General features: G+C 38.4%; 1 pseudogene; it reads right to left on the reverse strand.

Annotated features, from left to right (window-relative positions):
* Nucleotides 1–17,124: 17,124 nt before the first annotated feature.
* Nucleotides 17,125–17,497, reverse strand: LOC103597007 (annotated as a pseudogene).
* Nucleotides 17,498–19,418: the final 1,921 nt, after the last annotated feature.

The raw sequence follows: 19,418 nt of genomic DNA on the forward strand, positions 1-19,418 counted from the left end.
GTGGGGGGGGGGGGGGGGGTGTTTGCACTTCATTCACAAAGGTCTGGAAGAATATGCACGTAGCTGTTTACAGTGTTTTCCTCCTAAATAAGTTTGAGGACAGGAGATTCAAAGGGGGAAAATAACACCTTTCCTTGGAGAGAAGAATGAGGGAAATGTAACTTTTCTTTATACTCTTCTATTGTATTTAAATTTTTCAAAAGGTGTATTTTACTTTTATAATTAAAGAAACAAAAAGTTATCAAAATGTAGATGGTGGGAGAGCTCTGGGTGGTCTCTAAAATGGGAAGAGGGAGAGTAAGAGTCAGTCCCCGTGTCTCCATGTGCCGATGAGGACAGGAAGATCTGACACTGTGGGGCCTGCAGGCTTCTTTATCACAGAAGGCTAACAAAACTAGTTTAGATTAATTTAAAAAAAAAAAAAGCGCTGGAAAGCATCCAACTCCTTTCATACTCCTTTCACTCTGTTCACTTTGTGCATCCTGAATAGCCCCGGGTCTTTGGTGGGGAGTGGGGCAAGCTGGATGGCAGGCATGAATCATTCTCCACGAACGAGGCATATCCAGTACCTCAGCTCTCCCAGCTCCTACAGATCACAGTTCCAAAGCTTGATTGAAATTGAGCTTCTGGGAAATATGATCATGTGAAAACAATTAAAAATTTTGTTTTCAAGATAAGAAATTGGTACAATGCTTCTCCTTAGACAAGTTTATGAAATGAAACTGACAAGGAACTCTTTTCTGCTCTGGGTTCTCAATCCTTTAGTACAGAGACCCACACCCTCTTCTCTCCCCTTTCCTTCACTTGCCATCCCTTCCTTCAACCCTCTTAATCCCATTATCTCCATTCACACTAAAATTGTCAAATTAATAGTTTATTTTTTATTTATTTATTTTTTTGGCAGCTGGCCAGTGAGAGTATCGAACCCCTGACCTTGGTGTTACCAGCACCATGCTCTACCCAAGTAAGCTAATGGGCCAGCCCTACAAAGCATTTTTAACTTAAGAAGTTAAGTGAGACTATTGGAAATTTAAAAAGCAAACAAGGGTTCTCTCTTCAGTATATGCACTATTAGGAGCTTAAATCTACATAAGAATCCTCTTGACCAGTTTCACTTCTAGTCTTTCCCAGAGACTTCTTCACACCACATTCTTGCTGCAGAACAACTTTGTGAAATGACAATGCTTACTCTCACTGCTCTTAAGTATTCATCTATGACTCGAGGTAAAGCAATGCAGACCTGCTTGAAAGAGCTATATGTTCTCTAGGGAATAAATCATAGCTAGGCCAACCCAAGGTCTCCTGGCAGCACAATATTGTGAAAAGGGCAATGAAATAAGAATCAGAAAACTAGTGTTCTCATTCCTACTGAACAATGCAAACAGTTTAGTAGTCTTTATAGTCTGAGTCTCTGAGTTATTCTGTACATCTCAACAGGTTATTATGAGAGTTAAATGAGGCAACCCAAATTAAAGCATTTTATAAGCTACAAAGCTGAGGGAAACTAAAATTTCACACAGGCCAAAGCGGATTGAAAAGTCATTTTGAGCATGATTTACAGCATTGTGAGACTACTTGTCTGTCTGTGCACATATAACAACATCAAACAAACTAGGTAGCGTGTCCTCTCTAGACTAGAATATTAACTTCTCGCAAGTCCAGAGAGCCCACTTCAGGGAACACTGCTCTTTTTTAAAAAAACAAAAAACAAAAAAACGGGTAGAATTTGTCATTTTATCATAGACACTTTAAAGTTTTCTAGTTCTATTTCTTGTTCTGATGCCTTTGTTTGGTATTCTTCAGGAGGAGGCAAATTATTTTTGGCACACACAAATGACAAATGAAGATTTGGTAGCTCTGGTTTCACACTGAAATATAATCCATTCATTCATGGAAATCTTAATATAGATAAATGCTCTTAGAATAAAGTGTGATATATACAAAAATGAAATAAAAGCAGGATAGCTATTACAGGGAAAGATAATGATTTGAATGCACGGGAAACTGACAATCCAAAAATAACATATCCTAAGAACTGTAGGGAAATGTTCAACTTGTTTTTGTGATAGAAGGAATATTCCTCAGACATAAGTCTAATGCCATGGAGAAAATAATGGATTTACTAATTATTTTTCTCTTACAGGCTATCTCCAGAAAGGCCTCCTATGGTGGATGTGGGGTGTTTTTGGTTTGTTTGGGTTTTTTTGGCAGCTGGCCGATAAGGGGATCCGAACTCTTGACTTTGGTGTTCTGACACCATGCTCTATCAACTGAACTAACCGGCCAGTTTGGACATGTATTTCTTAATGTCTATGGATGGCCCTTGGGTGTCTTTAAGAACTCACAGTCCAATTCTTAATTCAAGTTGACCAAAACATGTTTATTCTCTTTTCTTAAGTAAGAAATAGACACTGCATTTTGGAAACTAGACACAAAATTTTTTTTCATGTTAAAAGAAGTCCAAATATTTACTCAGACAAAAACACTGTGAGTCTTTTTAAGGTTAATCACAAGTAAGAATAAGTAGGTGCTTTGTTCCAAAGTCCAATTTGCCTATAGCCTAGACTTCTCTCATTTGAAAGAAGAAATTCTATAATGGAGTTAATACCAGGAAAATACAGAGTTCGATCTTTTATTATCTATCATTTGTGAATTTGAGGGGAGAAGAAAGGAAAAAGCAAGGAGGTAGAAGGTATGTTCTATAACTGAGTTTGAACTAGGTGTTTATTTCCTTTGACATTTCCCAATTAGTTTTATTATTAAAAATTAGTCTTATTATTAAAAATGCAATCACATATTCAAACTGTAATTTCCAAACTTTTATTTTCAAACTAACTAGAGGGTTTATTACATATTTGAACTCTCATCCTACTACTGTAAGTACACAAACTGAGACAGCAAACCCTATATTTAGCAGGGGGGAAAAAATCCCCCAAGGCTGGAAATTTTATGCTCCATAAAACTTTCCAACTGTAATTGCATCCTCCCACATGCAAAGGAAAAATTTAGACGAAAGCCTTAAAATCTGAATGAGTAAGATATAATAATAAATGACCCAATAAATTCTGGGTAGCTACTACTTTGTGGAGTTTTCATCTAAAATATTGCATAAAAATAGTAATGAGTTTAGAGAGTTTTAATCTAAAATATTATTAAATATCTAAATACAATCTAAATATTTAATATAAAGTAAAATCATCATTGGTTACAACGCAGTGTTATAACACCAAGGTCAAGGGTTCATATCCCCACACTGGCCAGCCACCAAAAAACATATAAATAAATAAAAAGTAAATAAAATAAAATCATCAAAAAGATTTAATTGAAGTACCTAAAATAGGAATAAAGTGTAGTTTCTCCAAGTTGTTTCTTCCTACTTAATCCAATGAAAGTTAATACAAAGCAAGCTTTTACCAACATTATGTTAAGGTTTTCAAGTTTTACACTGCAAAATTACATCTGTTAGGTCACTGCTTTATTTTACTCTTTATTACTTTAGAATTCTAGGATTTGGATTGTTTTTTTGGCTGGCTGGTTAAAGGGATCCAAATCCTTGACCTAGGTGTTACAACACTGTGCTCTAACCAACTGAGCTAATCAGCCCGTTTAGGATTTGAAGTTTTTAAAAAAAGACTCAGAAAAATCTTGGAATGAACTAGAAGCCAAAATAAATTGATCATCCAGAGAGTTCAGGACAGAAAGTTGAGGCTAATAAGCTTTAATGTCCTTTCTGTTCTTTTATCTTGAGAGAGGTTTGTACGATCACTGTCTTGGCCAAGGCAAGAGAGTAAGGTTAGAACAATGATGGGATTAGAAAAGGAAGAGGTATGTATAGCATTACCTTCTGCCTGTGCAGTAAGTACAGAACCAAAGAACGGAGTTGGGTGCCATCACAGGCCAAATCATATTCAAACTGTTTCTAGAATTGGTTCAGAGATACCTAGGTTTTAAGATAACTGAAGAATATTTATATCACTGTTATTTTTTACTCATCTATGTTCCTGCTAACAATATAGAATTCAATGTTTATGACTATGAGCCAATGCCATCAACAAAAATCATGTCTGTAACTACTCTGTCTAATCCACATTTAGTATAATGACATGATCACTCTGGGGCCATTTGGTCTGTTGGGCAGGTCCGGTCCAGCCTACAGTGAAGATAATAGCATTCTCACTACATCATTCAGACTAATATGTAGTTGGCTATGTGCCGTCATTTTCTTACAGATGTTATTTTCCTCAACTAAACTTTGCTTGAATTGTTATCTGACATTTCAAATCTAGTATGTGAACACGTGGAAAATTAATTTATTGTCTTAGCCAGACAAGAAAGATTTGCACGTAGTCTATATTCTTAAATATTAAGAGTGAATTTAAGCAAAGATAGTCAAAATAGAGAAGAGTAAATTGGTTTTTAAATGTTGACTCATTTAGGGCTGGCTTGTTAGCTCAGTTGGTTGGAGTGCGGTGTTGTAACATCAAGGTTAAGGGTTCGGATCTTGGTGCCAGCCAGCCACTAAAAAAAAAAAAGTTGATATTTAAAATAAAGGCCAACATTAAAAATCATGAGCAGTACATATTTCAAATTTGTAAACTTCTTTAGATATAAATATTGATAGAGGTGGTAAATACCACTACCTGCTAACAAATTGATCTATATTTGAGAAAAAAACCAAAACATGCCTACTGATTGGGCTTCTTGCAAGCCCAGGTTAAAGTACAAAGAGGCTTGATCAGCTTGTGAAGTTTGCACTGTGCTGTGTACTTTCACATACTTCTTTCTTTTTCCAATTTCCAATATATACCACAAACCCTAAAGCAATACTAGTGATTATGACACTGGTCTGAATTTCAACTCAGAAACATTTGCTTCTTTTTCACTAACAAAATATTAAGCCTCAGAAGAGAAATTTCTCTTCCCACTGTTGACTGAAATTAAGGCTGTCCAGGCAGAAATAATTTTGTAAAATTTATTGGGAGCCAAACATGAGAATCAACCCAGAAAACACCTTGTGATGCAGAGTCAGAGAAGTGCTCTGAAGTTTATCATAAACAACAGGCTTTATAGACAGAAGGGGCAGTGGAGGGCAGAGGAGGAATCATTTCAAAGGTACTTTCCTTGCAAGGTGGGGACAGGGAGACAGAACACTAGGAAAATAACTGATTAGTTAACATTAGTTAACATCAGGTTACTCCAGCCCGTCTCTTTTTTGTGAGGATTAAAGCTGAGGGAATTTCATTATCATATCTATTGAAGATTTAAAATTGGCTATTATCTCTTTCTCTTAACTTCTCAAGATCAGACCACAACCTAAGTGATACAGAACTTAGCAGGGATGACTCCATCTTGATATTTTAGTCTGGTCTTTTGGGGCCTAGTTCAGTAACATAGTCCAAAACAACGGCCTCCAGTAATTTTTAATAAATACCATCAAATACACAGCCAACCCTTGTCTGCTTTTTACTCTGCTTTCTTTCCTTTTATAACAAATGAACTTGCCACTGGTACAATGGATCCCATCCTATCTTTTCTACTCCAGGTCTTTGTTCCCACAATTATAACTTCTCTCTCCTACTATATCATCAGTTTTCTCCTCTGTACTAGATCATTCCCATGAGCACAAAACATTATCTCATCTTTTAAAAGATCCTTTCACCCTACATCTCTCTCAAGATACCACTCTATTTGTGATGGGTTCAGTTGTGTTGTCAGAAAGAAGGTATGTTGAAGTCCTAACCCCCAGTAACTCAGAATTGACCTTGTTTGGAAATAGGTTTGTTGCAGATGGAATTAGTTAAGATAAGGTCATACTGAAGTAGGGCAGACCCTAATCCAAGGTGACTGATGACCTTCTAAGAAGACAGCCATGTGACGACAGAGAAACACAGGGAGAATGCCATGTGGCGACAAAGACAGAGACGGGAGTTATGCAGCTACAAGCCAAGCACATGCCAAAGACTGTCGGCAACCATCAGAGGCTAGGAAGAGGCAAGGAAGGACATGTCTAGAGGTGTCGGAGGGAGCACGGTCCTGCCAGCAACTTGATTTCAGACTTCTAGTCTCCAGAGCTGTGAATAAAACAGTATATTTCTGTTGCTCTAAGTCACCCATTTTGTGATATTTTATCATGGCAGCCATTCCATACTAGATTATTCTGATGAGCAGAAATATTATCTCTTAAAGGTCTCCATGACCCTAATCTCCCTTAAGCTACCTTCCTATTCCTTTGCTTTTTTTTTTTTTTTTTTTTTTTTTTTTTGGCGGCTGGCAGGTAACAGGGATTGAACCCTGCAGCTTGGTGTTATCAACACCATGTTCTAACCAACTGAGCTAACCGGCCGGCCCCCTCTACCTGCTTTTGACAAGTTTCTTAGGAGAGTTATCTACAATTGGTGTAATCTCTTCTTCCCCTCCTATTGTCTAATGCACTCATTCTGGTCAAGGTCCTCACCCTACTCTCTGCTTCCCAGAAGTTACTTTTGTCACGTAACTTACTATACTTTATTGTCCTTTTTTTTTTTTTACCATATACTAGGCCCTGGTGCTCAGTAGGTTCTCAATGAAAATTGATGAAATACATTTGCTTTTAGATTTTGAATTACAGGTAGTCCATAAAATTTCCATTTGGATTTAAGCATTCTTTGTCTATGGATCTAAAAGTTTTGCAAGGATTTTATCATAGTTTGAAGGTTACTAATATGAAAGTCTTTATTTTTTGCAAGCAAACATTATCACTAAGGTAAACTGTAGTACCTTTATATTATATTATACCTTCCACAGCTATTAGCAGATATTAATCTTCATATTCAGCCTATGTTTTGGGAAAGGAGGTGTTTAACTTTTATCTTTCAGATTTGGAAATTAAGGGACTTAAAAGCCAAAGGTCCTTCTTTTTATTTTTATTTTTATTTTTTTCCAAAGGTCCTCCCTATGACACTTAAATGATAAAATACAAACTGGGATAAAACTTTTGACTGCCAAATCAGTTTAATTTCCACTAAAATTCCCCATGACCAACCCCACCTCACAATTTCATTGGCATTTAAGATCATTATCTTAATTATATTAAATGAGAAAAATAACTTCCCCTTGGATATTAAGGCAATTTATAGATGAGGAATATGAAATCAGAGATATTATGTATGCAAAAACATGCAAAATGAAGACTTCTTGCTCAGTTCATGCTCTGAAGGGCAGCCGAAATTTGACGCAATGAACTGAGTCAAAAGAGAAAATAAGGTGCACTATTAAACGTATTTATAAAATGCATTATCTAAAATTTGAAGAGACTATGATCACATTAGTCTATGATATGATAGTTTGCAGTAATTGACCACCTGTATGCATATAAACTAATCTTTTCCATTTTCTCATTGCCTTCTTTATTGGTAGCAACAGTAGCTTAATAACATAATAAGGTAGCATTTTAACTTTGCTAACTGAAAATATCAGGGATAAGTTGTAACAAGGCCTATCAAGGCCTCCATAGAAGATCACTATGTGTTTTATTCAAGCTGCTTTTTGGAAATGAAGTAACATAACAATAGCATTTTAATCATCCATGTGTATATACAATAATAATAATTTTATCAATACTTTGTTTATATTTCTAATAAACTCATCTTTTAAAAAATGTCTTAATATATTGATTTTTATGAAGAAAATATGGGCTGGCAGGTGAGCTGAGTTGGTTAGAGTGTGGTGCTAATAACACCAAGGTCCAGGGTTCAATGCCTATACCGGCCAGCTGCCAAAAAAGAGAAAGAATATGAAAAAAACAGATTCAAGAAATTTCGATGGCAAAACGAAATTGGATTTAACAACATAGAAATTATTTTAAGTATACATTGGTATACTCTTTCATCAAATCTTTTTTTTTTTTTTTTTTTTGTGACTGGTAAGGGGATCGCAACCCTTGGCTTGGTGTCACCCGCACCACGCTCAGCCAGTGAGCGCACCGGCCATTCCTATATAGGATCCGAACCCGTGGGAGCGCCGCTGTGCTCCCAGTGCGGCACCCTCCCAAGTGCGCCACGGGGTGGGCCCGGTGGGCCTCTCTTTCATCAAATCTTACTTCAACCTTTAGTGTAGTTTAAACTAACTTCTCTCTCCTCCCCTCCCTTTCCAATAATTTTTCCTATCATTTCCTCCTTCCACAGTAGTCAAATGAAGGAGGTTTCTCTACACTTACCTGAGGCCAATTCTGTGCCTGAACTCTGGACCTCTTTTCCTCCACCTGCTCAGGCACTGCTCCACCCACGTCTCCTCTCCGACCTGCACCCTTCCCTCACCACTCTGCTTCCTCCCAAACCCACACACCTATTCCACACTTCTGGAGCCACTGCTCTCTTTCACTCCTTCTCGCAGCCAAAGCTTTCACCTTCTTTTTGAAGATCGCCCCATGGGCTCAACAATCTCATGGGTGGCCTCCCCTACCAGGTCTGTCAGCAGCATCTGCACTGGCTGACCTTTCTATCTTCCTTAGAACACTCCGGTCCTTGCCTTCCATGAACCACACTTTCCTGGTCTTCCTCCCACTTCTCTACACTCCTGATCAGTCCGTTTTGTTAGTGTTAAATGTTAGCCCTGTAAAATGTTTGTGTCCCTCCAAACCCTTTTCTAGGCCCTCTTCTCCTCATACATGCTTCTTTTTGGGGGGAAGGGGGGAAAACTGGCTGGTAAGGGGATCTAAACCCTTGACCTTGATGTTAGCAGACTATGCTCTAACCAACTGAGTTAACCAGCCAGCCCTACGCATACTACTTGAACAGCCTTATCTATTCCCTTTCTGTCTATTACCACCTGTTATGGGCTCAGTTGCATCCCCCCAAAATGTATATGTTGGAGTCCTAACCCCCAATACCTCAAAATGTGACTGAGATAATTAAGGTAAAATGAGGTCATATGGGTGGGCCCTCTGTTCTTATAACGAGAGGAGATTTGGACACAGACAGACACAGAGGAAAGGCTGTAAAGACACAGGGAGAAGATGGCCATCTATAAGCCAAGGAGAATGATCTAAAAACTGTGAGACAATAAATTTCTGTTGTTTAAGCCACCCAGTCTGCGGCACTTTGTTATGGCAGCTGTAGCAAACTAATACACTTCCTAAGATTAGGCTATGGCTCCTAAAATCATTACTATAGTATGAACTCTGAATACCAGACTGTATCCCACTATCTACTAGTTCTCACCACATAGATGTCTCAAAAATATTTCAAGAATTCAACATATCCTGGCCCATCCAGTTACCCGAGCTAGAAACATGATCCCTGTAGTAGACGCTATTCATGCCCCATGTCACATGCTCTTAGCTCACCTAACTCTAGTTTCGCTTCAAGTAGTTCTCTCGGATTTTCTGCCTCAGGTTTTCTCCAAACTTCTAAGAACTTGCTCAGAAACTGTCAAGCATAGAGGAGTTCATATCTTTGAAGACAACCCCGAACAAAAGGGAGATGAGAGTCAGGGAATGAAGTCCCAGCCAGACTCCAGTCTTTCAGAGTCACACTCCTGAGGAGCCCTTTACTTCCTTAGACTGTTACTGGGCACACAGGTCCAGCTCCTTGCCCCTTTCAAAAATAAACCACTCAAAAGTCAAATGTTGGTGAAAATGGAAGTCAGCTTTTATTCAGAAATCCTGGTGACCTGAGGAGGGATGTTAGGCTAACCCATCTCTCTGGTAAACCTGAAGGAGAAAGGTCAGACTAAAGCCATCTCAAATATGCAGATTTACTGAGGGGTTTTTAAAGAGGAAGCTGAGGGAAAGGAACGTGGGAAATGATAAGCAGGAGGGAGGCAGGTGTGAGCAATGAGGGCCTCATGCAAGGTCTCAGGTGCAAAGTCTCACCGACTCTGGTTTCTGCTTCCGTCCTTGCTGTTAATCATCTCAGGTCCTGCAGGAAGGGTGGAATCGGCAGAGCTTTGTTGGTTTCCCAGGGTCTGGAAAGTGTGTGTAAATCTACAGCTCCAGGCTGACTGGAAAGCAGCTTTACATCCATGTAATAATGCCATCTTGCCCAACAACCAAGGTTGAAAATATCAAATAACCATGGGAAAAGAGGGAGCTCAGAAATGCATGCCGAGAAAAAAACTGTGTCTTTTTAAAAAATCTTTTAGAACCCATGTGATGTTAGGTCCCAACATGGCTTCAGTCCTGCTAACTCCAACAAGATCACATCAAAAATAAACCTGTGCCCCACTGCTTGACCCAGCCTTGCTTTTAGGGGGAACCCACATTAAGACAGCCAGTGTCATTCCCTTATCTTTCTCATTTATCTATCCTATCTGGCCATCAATTATCAAGTGATGGTAATTCTACCATGGCTTTAAAATTGGTCTACTCTCTTCAGATTCATCCTTTATACTCAGTTCAGGCCACCATCAGCTCTTACCTGGATAATCTACAATTTTATAACTGATCTTCCTGCCTTAGTAAATTGTCCCTGATCAATTTGGTCTCCACAGGGAAATCAATGTGTGCTTTCTAAGTGGGCTATCTGATCTGCTTACTCATAAAAACCTTCCATTATTCCACATTTTTTAAATAATGTCCTTAAATGATTTTCAAGGTCTTTCTTAATAAAGGCCTAGTTTTCTTCTGCAGTCTCATCTCTCACCATTTCCACTTGAAGCACTAAGTGTATTGGGCTATTTTCAGGTCCCTAATCAGCCATATAGTCTCTCACCTCAGGGCCTTTGCACATGCTGTTCCCTTTTCTTGAAATGCTTTTCCCCACTCCTCATCCCTGTTCCTCATCACCACTTCCACTCATCTTTACTATTCTTAGTTTAGATGGCACTCTTTGGTGGCTGGCCAGTACTGGGATCTGAACCCTTGACCTTGGTGTTACAACACCACACTCTAACCAACTGAGCTAACTGGCCAGCCCAAATGGCACTTACTCTTGAAAACCTTCATTGATGTTAATTTTTGGTCAGGTAACCCTCCTATGTGTTCTTAAAGTATATTATGCTGTATTTTAATAATCTGTATTTTTTTTATGTCATTCACTCAATTACAATTTTTGAAGGTTTCTATTTCCCATTGTGTACAAAGTATTTTAAGTATTCAATAGATATTGGTAGAATAAATGAATTAATAAATAAAAGAAAAATTATTAAATAATGTTACTAAATATTTTTAACAATAAAAAACTGGGGTTGGTTAGAGTACAGCCTTATAACACCAAGATCGTGGGTTTGGATCCTTGTACTGCCCAGCCGCCAAAAATAAATAATAAATAAATAAATAAAAATAACTGGGTCTGGCCAGTTAGCTCAGTTGGTTAGAGCATGGTGTTGGTAATGCCAAGGTCAAGAGTCTAAGGTCAAGAGTTCCAATCTCCATATCTGCCAGCCACCAAAAGCAAAAACAAAAAACTGTCAAACAAGTTTTCAAATCATATAGAGTTGAACCAAAACAGAAGCACAGCTAATAAATAGGAACTCTATAAAAATCTAGGACAAAAACGCTATCTTTGCTACCATTACTTCTATAATCATGTATACACACTTACTCAGATTTATTTTTTATTATTATTCATTACTTAGAAGGCAATTTTGAAAGTCTAAAATACAAAGCAGGAATTTTCTCTTGTTTGCTTGTTTTGGGAGGCTGGTCAGTTCAAAGCAGGCATTTTCAAATGGAAAAATTAAGTCAATCCCATGAGTTAGTTAATGAGATGGCTTTACTTTATTACCTCACCCAATGGAACAATAAGGTGCTGAACTGGACTAGCCTTACTGAAATAAGGCTGAGAAGTAAGTAAAATCTGTTCCAGGCCTTTGACTTCATGATTTCTCACTCTGACAGCCCCCCTTCTCCTCTTTCTGCCCCCACCCCAGTTCCTGGCTCTAAAGTATGAAGGCCCCTGGGCAGCCCATTAGCTCAGTTGGTTAGAGCACAGTGTTAGAATACCAAAGTCAAGGGTTTGGCTCGTCGAACTGGCCAAAAAACAAAACAATAAAATAAAATATGAAGGCTCCTGAGTCTGCCCCTTGTCCTGTCAATTAGTGAATCTTAAGATTCTCAGTGGGATTTCCTGGCGAACTGCCCTTCTGCTGTCATGCTTCTAAGCAGCATGCTATCACAGGCACTCCCCACACTTCCACTTTGTTGGACGCAAACAAACGTCAGCACGTGAGCTGCATGAGGATTGCAGGTCAGCTAAAGTGAAGAGGTTGATTTCCCAGAAAATCTAATGAAAATATGCAGAGGGCAGGACATAGCCTTGCAGAAACTCATCAAGTGCTCTCAGTAACCAGTTCTCATCCAGGAAGGCTCAGGATTGCCAGGAAAGTTCATTATACCTGGGACCCTGTCAGCAGAGCATTGCCACCCAGCAGGAGTTGTTTCTAGCACAAGCCAGACACTATTGCTTTGCTCAAGATAATGCTTAATCCTTTCCAGTCTCTTAGCAACAATGTGACATCGTTCTCAAGAGAAAGGGCAGGAAAATACTACCCAACCATTGAAAAACTCTCAAGTTGTGCACCCTGCTAATGATGAGCAGGTAGAGATATTATCATCAATAACTGTATGAGAAAGCCACTACAGTAATCAGTTCCTTTAAAATGTTGTATCCAAGACTGCACAATTATTTTGATTTTCAATTTAGCAGGCAATAACTATTACCATAATTTCTGGTTTGATTTAAGGAGTAGCTAGTGAAATCACACAAATTTCAAAAATACAATTCTTTCATTTATTTAACAAATATTTCTGGAGTACCTGCTAGACACTCTCTTGTGTACTGATGGATCATCAATGAACAAAATAGGCTAAAATCCTTGCTTTGCTAGAATTCATATTTTAGAGGGAGTAGAATGAAATAACATGGATAGCTCATTTTAAAAACACTTACACCATGAGTCACTGCATAGCTATTAAATATCATGTTCTCAAAAGACTAAAAAATTTAAAGATTTGAAAATAGGTACACAAAATGTTAAGTGGGGAAAACACCTAAGATACAAAACTATATATACAGTATGATATCCAAGTTTGTAAAAAAATTGAGGCATATGTAGACATAGATATAGCTTCCAGATATAGACATAGATTTAGGAAAAAAGAGAACATAGATAGATATACAATAACAGTTACTAGTGTTATCTTTGGAGTGAGATTACCAATAGTATTTATTTTCATTTTTTACATTTCCTGTAATTTCTAAAATTTTACAATGAACATGCTATTAGTAGCAAATGAATACTACTTTATGTATTTTTAAATGCAAAAAAAAGACCAAGTTCTCCCTTTCTGTTCTATCTCGGTGTGTGCGGTGGCTTCCATTCCTCACCATGTCTTCTCACAAGACTTTCAGCATCAAGCAATTCCTGTCCAAGAAACAAAAGCACATGAGATGGCACACATACTTACTAATTCATCAATGTCACTATCATCTTACCAAATCAAGCTGAAAATCTGGACAGTTGGACGTGTTTCATTAGAAAAATTATGTGTTTCTATGCTCTGCACAAGTAGATTGATTCCATAATAAATATGTGAAGGCTTTTGTTTGTTTTTTTTTTTAAAAAAAAGGCTAAACTGCAGCTGTATTCAAAATTGCCAAAACTTGGAGGCAATCATAATATCCTTCAATAAGTGAATCAAAAAGCAAACTGCGGTATAGCCATACAATGGGGTATTACTCAGTGATAAAAAGAAATGAGCTATCAAGCCATGAAAAGATGTGGTGAAACCTTAAATACATATTGATAAATAGAAGAAGCCAATCTAAAAAGGCTACACACTATATGATTCCAACTATACAGTGTTCTGAGAAAGGCAAACTATGGCAACAGTAAAACGATCAGTGGTTGCAGGAGACTGAGGAGAGAGGGGGAGGGATGAATAGGAAGAGCAGGGCGGATGTTTAGGGCAGTGAAGCTGTTCAGTATCATACTGTAATGATGGACACGTGTCATTATATATCGTCAAAACCCTAATGTGAACCCTGATGTAAACTATGGACTTTACTTAATAATCATGCATTGATATTGGCTCATCAATTGTAACAAATGTATCACACGAATGCAAAATGTTAATAACAGGAGAAACTTGGGGGGGTACAAGGAAGTTCATGGGAACTTTCTGTACTTTCCAACCCATTTTTCTGTCAGCCTAAAACTGCCCTAAAATACAATGTATTGGGGCTGGCTGGTTAGCTCTCAGTTGGTTAAAGTGCGGTACTGATAACACTAAAGTCAAGAGTTCGGATCCCCTTACCACCAGCCGCCAAAAAAATAATAAAGTAAAATGTATTAATTTTTTTAAGAAATTAGCTAAGATGAACTCTATCGCTTTGACTTTCCAATGTATACGATTCAAAAACACTGTACAAAACAGTAGTTCCCAGATCCTGGAACTTCAGAAACAGTAAAATTTTTCAGAAAGGGTAAAGGAGAGAAGACAAAGAGTTTTCCACTTTTGTTTTGCCACGTAAGCACAAAAAAATATTTATGTGTGTGTGCACACGTGCACACATACCCAGAAACACTCTCTGCATAACATTCTATAAAAAGGAGGGACTTTTATCATCTAAAAAGTAAGAGCATAATCTTAAAATAAGAAAAATTCCTTTAAATGTAATTAATGTGGCCTTACAAAAAACTCACTCCGTGTTGTGATTTTCCTCATTTCACTGCGCCCTTATGAACACATCACCTGACACTGTACCACACCAGCCCGCGAGTTGCTGGTATATGGCCCAGTGTTTTGCCCGACCACAGTCTAGGGATGGAGAGGGCCATGCTGTAAACGTCCAGACTCCTCACCCTGGTCTTCCGGAGGATGGAGAGCCAGTTTTCCAAAGTCAGCCACACTTGGGCCCTCAGAGCAGTTGGCTGCTTGCATGTTTCATATTGTTCTTTGTCATTTATCATGGTTGTGAAGTTATATAAAATATGCAAGTGCTAACTTAGTGTACACAATGAATTAGTCTTCCAAAGTAGTCATTTGATTTGTTTATTTCCTTGAATCCTCATAGCTGTGGAGTCCTCATTCCTGTGAGACAGAATTATGAGCGTTTGTTCACAGACCAGATCCCCCAGTAAGACCTTTACAATATGGTTCACTGAGGAATCAATGAACTGATGATGGAGAACTACCAGAGGGGGCAGGTGTTGTTACTCAGCAAAAACCCCAAATAGGTACTCACTACTCCTTAGCGAGAAGAGGCTCAGGACTTCCAGACCCCGGAGTGTGGTCCGCTGTGTCCTCTGCAGGTACTCATCTCTGCCCCAGGCCCACTGTCCCAAGATCTGGCTTAGACAGAATTTACCTCTGTCTCTGAGAGGGACTAAGGAGTGAGGGGCATTTGTGTTGAGGGCCAGGGGTCAGACGTGTAAGGTAGTTAAGGGTTATTTTATATGATTACTGGAAACATCAAAGTTTTCTGTGGCACACGATATTCAGGGGGGATTCCCAATCTCACCATTCAGCTCAATCCTCTCTCCACCAGCGTAAGCAAGTGGGGATTCCTGGAATAATGCTTTAATGACAAAGTCACTGAAAGTGGGCAGAGGAGTCACACACATTCTTCCCTTCTCTTCAATCTCAGGCAGGGAAAGACAGGTTCACATTATTCCTCCCAAGTTCTCGCCAGAGATTAGAAATACAGACTTTGAACTGTGCCTTGGGCTTCTCCTCAGGCACTTGAGCGGCTGTTATTCTGAGAAGAAAGCATGGTCACCATCCTCACATCCTTTGTCTGCCTCCCTCTCTGTAAATTGACAAAGAAAAAAAAACAGATGAAGGCATCTGGTTATTCCAGTTTCACAGAATTTACCCCAAATTAAAGGGAAAGTTTTAAAGCTTGAAAATCAAGTTGCAAATATATAAGCTTAATTATTCTATTTATTAAATAAGAGAAAATTGATCTGTCTTCTAAAGGTATTGGTCTTTCAAGAGAAAACTAATCTTACATAACTGATAACAGAGGTTAGGAGTGTGGTCAAATTTAATGCATCCATTGTGCTCCATTTAAGTTGTTTGACTTCAGCCTGGCCGGTTAGCTCAGTTGGTTAGAGCATGGTGCTAATAACACCAAGGTCGAGGGTTTGACCTCTGTACCAGCCAGCCTCCAAAATAAATATGTAAATTATTTGACCTCACTCTCTGACTGCTGTTTGTGCTAAATTGACACCTCAGAGCTGAGAGTGAAATTGCCACATTCTACATATTGACAAAGAGGCCTCGTGCAAAATAACCCTAAATTTTTGTTTGTTTGTTTTGTTGGCTGGCAGTACTGGGATCTGAACCATTGACCTTGGTGCTTCAAGAAAGCACTCTAACCAACTGAGCTAACTGGCCAGCTAACCCTGAGGTTTTAATAAGTGACCTCTCAGCCCAGACAAAATCAAGGAGGTGCAGGCCACACAGCAACACAGCAAAATTGAAGCTGGCAATGCAAGAATCTGAGACTATCCCATCTACACACACAAACTTAGGCATGTGCCCTAGGCCCCTTTTCCAATCTACAGAACCACTAGGAGAACTAGTGACAACTCTCCTGCTCTCCTGGCAATACCATTGATGACCTTTGAACCAGTTTCCCTAACTCTCCGCATACTAGTCAGTTTGGACAAGTTACTCTAGTAGAGTTGTGTCTTGGCAACAAAAGGCAGAGGACCCAGACTAGGCAACTTGCCTAAACCTGGGAACCAAAGTCACTTTTATCATGGCCCATTGACATATCTTGCTTAGAAGAGTTAAACCTGGTTGGCTTGAGAAATGTCTACTCAGCTCATTTGCCCATTTTTAAATAAGGGGGTTTTTTTGGTTTTTGTTTGTTTGTTTGTTTTTTGGGGTTGAATTTCTTGTATGTTCTAAGTATTAATCCCTTGTTGGATAAAAAGTTTGCAAATATTTTCTTCCATCTGCAGGTTGTCTCTTCACTCTATTGACTGTTTCCTTGTTGTGCAGATCTTTTTAGTTTGGTATAATCCCATTTGTCTAATTTTGCTTTTTTTTTTTTTTTTTTGAAGGCTGGTGGGTGCAGGGATCAGAACCCTTGACCTTGATGTTATTGGCACCATGCTTTAGCTGATAGCCAATTGAGCTAACTGGCCAGCCCCTACTTTTTTTTTTTCAGCCAGTTTTGTGTTTATTGGCACCACTCAGGCCTTGACCACGTACTTCCACAGCAGGTACAGCCACTCCTTCCGCTGCTGCTTCTTGGTCTTAAGGTTCCCCTCGTGCTTGTTGAGCTGTGGCCACATGGTACATGTTTTCTTGGGCCACAGATCCAGGGGGCTTCTACTTCTTACCCTTGTAGAATTTCCTGAGGTTTTCTTTCTTAGTCTGGTTAATGATGGTGAGAAGACAAGCAATAGATCTGCAGACAACTTGAATCTTGGAGAGCTTGGACGCCGGGCTGCCTGTCACTTTGGCAACACACAATTGGGACATCTCCACCTTCAGGTCATCCAGCTATTTTAGCAGTTCCTCCTTCTTCCTCCCTCGAATATCCTGAGCCTTAATCTTGGCCATGGCTGCCCAAGATACAGCTGCCACCACTGGGTCAGAGGGAGAGAGCCAGTCCCTGTTTTTGTTTTTATTACCTGTGCTTTTGAGGTCTTCTCCATTAAGTCTTTGCCCAGATCTATGTCCTGAAGCATTTCCCCTGTGTTTTCTTCTCGTAATTTCATAGTTTTTGATCTTGCATTTAAGTTTTTAATTCATTTTCAGTTGATTTTTATATGTGGTGAGAGATAGGGGCCTAGTTTCATTCTTCTCCATATAGATAATATAGTTTTCCAACACCATTTATAGAAGAGACTATCCTTTCCCCAATGAATATTCTTGGTGCCTTTGTTGAAAATCAGTTGGCTGTAAATATAGGCTTTATTTCTGGGTTGTCTATTCTGTTCCATTGGTCTATTGTCTGTTTTTATAGACAATAGACCAATAGACAAAAAAATACCATGCTGTTTGGGTTACTATAGCTTTGTAGTATATTTTGAAGTCAGGTAGTGAGATGCCTCCACTTTGTTCCTTTTGCTCAGGATTGCTTGGCTATTTGGGTTTTTTGTGGTTCCATACAAATTATAGGATTGTTTTTCCTGTTTCTGTGAGGAATGTCATTAGTATTTTGATAAGGATTGTACTAAGTCCGAAGATTGCTTTTGGAAGTATGATCATTTTCACAACATTACTTCTTCCAATCCATGAATTTGGTATGGTTTTTCATTTTTGTGTGTGGTTGTCCTTTTTAATTTCTTTTACTAGTGTTTCATAGTTTTTCTTGTAGAGATATTTCACCTTTGTGGTTAAATTTATTCCTAGGGTTTTATGTTTTTGTTTTTGTTTTTTTAGGTACTATAAATGGGATTGTTTCTTACTTTCTTTTTCAGCTATCTCATTATTGATGTATAGAAATACTACTGATTTTCATATGTTTATTTTGTATTCTGCAACATTACCGAATTCGTTTATCACTTCTAAGAGTTTTTTGGTGGCGCTTTTAGGGTTTTCTATATATAAGATCATGTCATCTGCAAACAAAGAAAATTTGACTTCTGCCTTTCTAATTTGTATGCCCTTTTTTTCTTTCTTTTGTCTAATTGTTCTGGCTAAGACTTCCAGTACTATATTGAGTAAGAGGGGTGAGAGTGGGCATCCTTGTCTTGTTCTAGTTCTTAGGGGAAAATTTTTCAGGTTTTCCCATTCAGTATCATATTAGCTGTGTTTGTCATACATGGCCTTTATTGCATTGAGGTACATTCCTTCTAAACCTAGTTTGTCCAGTTTTTATCATGAAGTGATACCAAATTTTATCAAATGTTTTTTCTGTATCTATTGAGATGATGGGACGGTTTTTGTCCTTCATTCTGTTGATGCAGTGTGTGAAAAAATGCTTAACATCACTAATCATCAGAGAAGTGTAGACCAAAACTACAGTGAAATATCATTGCACTCCTGTTAGAATGGCTATTATCAGAAGGACAGAAAATAACCAATGCTGGTGATGATGTGACGAATAAGGAACTCTTAAACACTGTTGGTGGGAATGTAAATTAGTGCAGTCATTATGGAAAACAGTATTTTTTCAAATAATTTTTCAAAATACTAAAAACAGAACTACCATATTATCCAGCAATTCCACTCCTGGGTATATATCCACAGGAAAGGAAGAGATGCGTGCACCCCCATGTTTATTGCAGTACTATTCACAATAATAAAGATGTAGAATCAACCTGTGTCCATTAACAAATGAATGGATAAAGAAAATGTGGTATAAATACACAATGGAATACTATTGAGCCATAAAAAAAATAAAATCCAGGGTTGACCAGTTAGCTGAGTTGGTTAGAGTGTGATGTTATAACATCAAGGTCAAGGGTTTGAATCCCTGTACTAGCCAGCTGCTAAAAAAAAAAAAAATCCTGTCATTCATACCAATATGGATGAG

The sequence above is a fragment of the Galeopterus variegatus genome, unplaced genomic scaffold (genome assembly GCF_000696425.1).
Source record: "Galeopterus variegatus unplaced genomic scaffold, G_variegatus-3.0.2 Scaffold88, whole genome shotgun sequence".
In the NCBI taxonomy this organism is placed as follows: domain Eukaryota; kingdom Metazoa; phylum Chordata; class Mammalia; order Dermoptera; family Cynocephalidae; genus Galeopterus; species Galeopterus variegatus.